The sequence below is a fragment of the Hippopotamus amphibius genome, chromosome X (genome assembly GCF_030028045.1).
Source record: "Hippopotamus amphibius kiboko isolate mHipAmp2 chromosome X, mHipAmp2.hap2, whole genome shotgun sequence".
In the NCBI taxonomy this organism is placed as follows: domain Eukaryota; kingdom Metazoa; phylum Chordata; class Mammalia; order Artiodactyla; family Hippopotamidae; genus Hippopotamus; species Hippopotamus amphibius.
The window spans coordinates 50,639,532-50,645,682 of NC_080203.1; the positions used below are offsets into that span (position 1 = coordinate 50,639,532).

General features: G+C 38.8%; 1 pseudogene; it reads left to right on the forward strand.

Annotated features, from left to right (window-relative positions):
• Positions 1-2,233: 2,233 nt before the first annotated feature.
• LOC130841438 (importin subunit beta-1-like) lies at positions 2,234-4,702 on the forward strand (annotated as a pseudogene).
• The last annotated feature ends 1,449 nt before the right edge of the window (positions 4,703-6,151 follow it).

A 6,151-nucleotide genomic window follows, 5' to 3' on the forward strand; every position in this document is an offset into this window, starting at 1 on the left:
CTGGGTTGGTTTTGCCTGTGTATTTGCATATAGAAACACATATTATTTTATCATAAATTACTTTCCTTTCATTTACCCTTCATATTACTGTTAGGACATTATATTGTTATTTTTTTCTTTAGTACTGTGTATCAGTAGATTATAGTATGTACAAATTTCATTTAAGAATTTTACATGAATAGGAGATTAAACATCAGCATTTTCACAATTTGCCAATCACCCCTACTGCAACAATTTTGTAATTTCAAATTCTTCACAAACACTGTTAAATATAACAGATTATGTTCCACTTAATTCTTAGCCCAACATAATGACAATGTACCCAAACACATCCTGGCGTCCTTGGGATTTTATCAGACAACAAAGAGGACCCATGCATTGTGGGGAAATAACTTCCTATACATTGTTCTCCAGAGTGAAATACACATGTTTCTTGGTGTCAAGATGTGTAGTATATGCTTCCAAGTTTATGAACCGGTAGGTAAAGATATAGCAAATGGCAAAAAAAAAAAAAATTAAAGTAAGTTTTAGGAAATACTTTCTGTAAAAAATGTATTGGGTTGAGAATCAGAGCAATGGAGTAATTAATACTTCCAGACTGCATACTTCATGTTTAGATTGTGACTTTCCAGAGATAGACATCTGGGCATTCTGTGAATATATGGGGTAGATGGCACAAATCAAATCCACTAATATTTAATGAAAGACTACCTTGTGGAAAGCACTCACCAGCTCCACAAACTTTCTCGCCAAGGCTAGGAAGCACAATTTGCTTGTCTATGATAATAAGTAAATGTAACTTCTCTGCCACCATTAGCTGCAACTACAAATTGAACAATTTTTGCAGAAAGTCTTTGTTCCTCTCTCCTTCTTAGCACAAACCTTCTAAGACATTTCTGTCTAAACTCAACAAAATATAAACCCAGGTGCATATGTGTTTGCCTGTGCCTAGGGTAAACATGTTCCTAGCTCTACTGCCCCAAATCCTTTTCATGTCTAGTCTTTTCAAATCTTCCAAAGGTTTCCTCTAGGAGGTATCTTTGAAACATGCTTCCTGAATTTTATCTCCTGGCTATATCAGGCATCTGCCCCTTCCAGGATAAAATACTTGAGCTAAAATTTCATCTATCCCCATCTACCAGATTATTTCCATTCCCATGTAACTGCACCAAACTGATATACAGAAATGACTAGCCACTTAATTTTGACAGTTTGAAAGCAAACTAAAATTGTTTTGTTCTTGCCCCTAGAGTTCTCCTGCCCTTGTAACCTTGAACCCTATTTGAAGTGCATGCTAACATGACATTTTGATGCATACAGTTACTACCCCTGTCTTGCAGGGCTGTACTGGATGAGTCTAAGATTTGACAAAGAACCAGTCATCCCTTTTATTTCCGTATATTGCAGACAACACTGCTGATGGTGGGGTTGTACATTTGTGGAATTTTGACTGAAATGTCTAATATATGGTCCTTTAGTACCCTATAAACAGCAGTTTTTTTTTTTAAAGTTCCTGTCACCAGTCTGAATCCCAAAGCACTTAATCAATAATGAAAGTTTAATTCTTTCACATAGGCTAGGATGAAGAAACTTTGAGTGAATGGCAGGTTATAAGTTCTATTATAACGTAACTTCCTTTAAGGAAATCATTGGGGGGTATAAGACATCATTAGCTATTTGATCACTGAACTGATTACTGATATACATGCACCCTCTCCCACAAATCGTATGTCATTTTAATGAACTTTGGTGTTTATCATTTAGCTTCCAGTTTCTGTAACCTAAAGTGTAGCAGAGTTTTCCATCCCTACTAGCTTCTGTTCACTCTCTGCCTCTTTTTCTCCTTTCACTTCTCACCAACCAAGCTTTAGTATGCTCTGAGCTGCCTCTAAGTTTTCTTCACCACCTCCACCAGAGAAGCAGCTGCCACTGCTAACAGCAAAGAAGGAAAGTGGGAGGGAAGGAGTGGGAAGGAAAGGATGATGGAGCATTATAAAGAAGGAACAGATGAACGAACTTATGGCAACTCTGACCCCCTTCAAACCCTCCAGTGCCTCTTGGCTCCCAACCCCTATCTCCAGTCAGAGCTTTCACCTGAGAAGCAAGCATTGCCTGAAGAGAAGCAACTGCCATCACCTTTACTTTGGAGCTGATTGCAGCCTTGAGATATCTATGTCTCCACCTCTGCTTGGACTAGAAACTATGTAGAAGTTTCCGGAGTGTGGGGTGGTGAAACTTGCCAAAGGTCCTTGTGGAAATGTCCGGAGTGCCAGAAAATTCAGGAAACAGCCAGATCAGCAGGGTTGCAGCTCGTCTACAGATCAAGAACTCTTTGCCAGCTGAGGATCCAAACATCAAGGTACAACAGCAGCAGAATGGCTTTCCATTGATGTTAATGGTTGACTGAGAAGCCAAGAACCATTTTGCAGACTTTGAGCACAGAAACCTACTAGGTTAGTTCTTCCTCACAATGATGGCTGAAATTGTTTGTATAGAGAACCCAGTAAACCAGTGGTCAACTGGTAGACCTTCTTCAGCTGGTAGACAATGTCACAAACTCCAACAGCACAGAGCACATGGAAGAGTCGACACTGGATGCAATTTGCTACATCTGCCAAGATACTCACACAGAGCAGCTGCAAGATCCATCCAATGAGATTCTGACTGCCATAATCCAGGGGAAGAGGAAAGAAAATACCACTAATAATGTGAAGTTAGTGGTTACTAAGGCACTTCTGAAGTACTGGAGTTGATTGAAGCAAAATTTGGCAAAGAATGTGAAAGACAATTTCTTTCCCAGATAGTCTATGAAGCAGCCTGTTATCAAGATAATAAGGTGTTAGTGACTACATTACAGAATCTGGTGAAGAAAATGCCCCTGTATTATCAATACGTGGAGACACATACGAGTCCTGCTCTTTTGGTGGTCACAATTGAAGTAACACGGTGACTTTGATGAAGCAGCCCTGTAAGGAATGAAATTCTGATCCAATGTCTGTGATGACAAAATATATTTGGCCATTGAAGCTAAAGAGGCAGCAGAACAAAGAAGGTCCCAGAGCACACAGCAAGATCTATGCTAAGGAAACAATAAAACTGAGGTTCCAATTCTCACACAGACACTAACAAAAGATGATGAAAATGATGAGTCTCCTGGCCACCTGATGTGAAGATGACATTGTGCCACCTGTCCTTCCCTCTTGTAAAGAACAGATCGGGACCCCTGATTAGTTCTTGGAACCCTGATACCATTGTGATGACTTTTGCCTGTATCTTGGAAGAAAAGAAATCCGGTAAGCTCAAACTCCTAGTTACACAGGCAATGCCTCGCTTAATATAATTAACCAAAGACCCCTGTGTAAGTTGCTCTGCTATATAAGTATACAGACTGGGGGCAGATTTTGCGAGTTGCTCCATGAAGTTGCCATAAGTGATGTCTGCTCGGTTCACTTGCTACAATGTCTGAGAGAAAGCCTGAGCACTGAACCCAGAATGGCATGAAATGTGTGCTGAGTTTTTCCAATCTAGCTGCAGCTGCTTATGAAACTTCATAAGTCATGACCAGGAAGAAACAGCTACTTACTTACTGCTTATCCTCACATTTCAGAAGCTCTTAGAGATCACAGACAGGTCTGATGGCCACCAGCATAACCTGAGAAGTGCTTCATGCTAAGCTTTGATGAAAATTGTGAAAAACAGTACCAAGTACTATTACCCTTCAGATCAAAAATTGACGCTGGCAACTCTAACTGCAAAAAGTGTTTTAATAGAGATGCAGTCACATATAAAAGCACTTCTGATAAGATCCAATTCAGTGACCTTCAGTCTTTACTCCACATAACTCTTCAAAATGTTCTCTGAAAAGTGCAGCATCAAGATGAGATGATGGTCTCCCTGTTAAGGATTTTCCAAAGCACAGTTGGATGGGGGGGTATGCAAGAGGGTGATCCGATAGCAGTTAGCACATCAGAGGAAATGTTGGTTGGTGAATTCCTAAAGTATATAGAGGCCTCTAAGTTCTCCTGAGTATGGGTATTTTACTGAAAAATTATACCGAGTACAAGGTTTTATTGGAGACTGTGAGATAATTGGATGACTTATGTCACACCTTGCAATGCAGTACCTTACTTTTTCTTGACAGAGAACTTGGAAAATGAGACTGTCCATAGGTCTGTGAAGATTCTTTAAGTGTTTGGTGATATTGCCCTTGTTATGAGTGGAGAGTTTAACAAATACCTAGAGGTAGTATTGAACACACTTCAGCAAACCTGCCAATCCCAGGTAAATAAATCAGAGTGTGACACGGTGGATTATCTGAATGAGCTAAGGGAAGACCCCTTGGAAGTCTATTCTGTTGTTGTCAAGGATTAAAGGAACAAGGATCTAAGGGTGATGCATACTCAGATGTACTGCTGATGCAACCAGGAGTAGAGTTAATCAATCTTCCTTTGCACACATTGCTAGACTTTAAAATCATCCAAAGAGTATTAGGTACTGGTGCTGCTGAGCCAGTAAGGAACTTACTTATGGTACTTGGGAAGAACGTACTGAAATTAGTAGCAGTTGGCTGATGATTCTTGAAGTGTTAACTAAGGAACAGCGATTCAACACTAGCAAAACAAAACCCTGTTCGATGGACAGCAAAATAGCTAAGGAAACTGAAGAACCAAGGTCAATCTCTAGCCATTGGAATGAAACCTAAAACCATCACTGGAAATGTGCAGTCTCTTGAAAAATCTAGAAGTAAGAAGTCTGCACAGATGCTGAAAACACAGCACATTGAAAATCCTACCACAGAAGGAGCAGCTATTAGCAGCAGGACTGTTGGTTACCTATGTGAACACTGACTTCAGAGAAGACCATTCTAATGGCTACTCTAGGCGCCATTTTGGAAAAGAGAAACATAATAGATTTACTTAATTGGAGGAAGGGGAGGAGGGGGAAGATAGAAAGGGGAAGGGCAAAGAGAAGGAGATGAAAATGAAATGGAAGTTATTTCTTCCCAAGGAATGCTACAATTTGCTTTTTGGTATTTCAGGTGATGCTGAGTGGAATGACTGGTTTTTCCAGAGAGGAGAGATTGGGATCAGTCATTGTACTTTGTCATACAAAGCAGCTCAAACCCATGCTACTGGTGATGATGACGATGGAGCCTGGGTTTGTGTACTTTGCCACCCAGCACTGTATACATTCAGGCTAAAAGGAGGTGAGGAATACAATACAATCTGAGTGTGGCTGAATGAGGCTATATCCATGTTCTCAACTTCAAGTCACTGAAGTTTATCTTTTTCCTTTAAAAAAGTAGGATGGGGAGTGCTAAATATTGCATTTCATAAAACTAACTGAAGTTCTGTCTACTGATGGACCACAGGAGATGTAAAAGAAAAAGAAAAGGAAGAGAAAAAAAGACACTTTTAGCTTTTTGGTTGTTTAGTTATCATTATTTTAGGGAAAACACTAACAAATGGTCAGAATAAAAATCTAAACTTCCAAGACAAAAACTAAATAAAACAAATTTTTTTTCAAAACCCACAACCTAAAGAAACCAAAATGTAAATGATTGAAAGTGGCAGCACAAAGAGAAAGCTCCCTCTTGATACTTTATATGGCAGTCCTGATACCCAGCCCCTCTATAGAAAATGATGCCAAGGAGTTCACCAAAAAATTTACAATAAAAATAAAGACATAAAAATGCAGCAAACTTTAAGTAACTATTTTGGTTTATAAAATGAGGATAAATTTAATGATTAAACAAAATCTAATAAATTAGCCCTTGGAAAATTGTTTGACTTTCTATTCTCTTTTATCTGTTTGTCTCCAAAGTAGTATTGTTTTCTTGCTACACTTTACAACCAATTAACCACAAAAACAACCAAAAATATATGCATAAACGATGTGTGTGTGTGTATAATTACACCTCTCATGTTGAAAACAAAACTTATGAAAGGTTTCATGTTTCCACTGCAGTTAAATATTAATATAATGATCTCAACCCTTCCATAGGAAAAATAAATAAATTTCAGGGAAAATACAAATTTATCCATATCCTAAAGAAGAGGGGAAAAAAAGCAATCTTGTCTCCTTCATGTAGATCTGTGCTAAAATTGAACCTCATCTAACAGCCCTTTATAATTACATTCAGCTTATGATA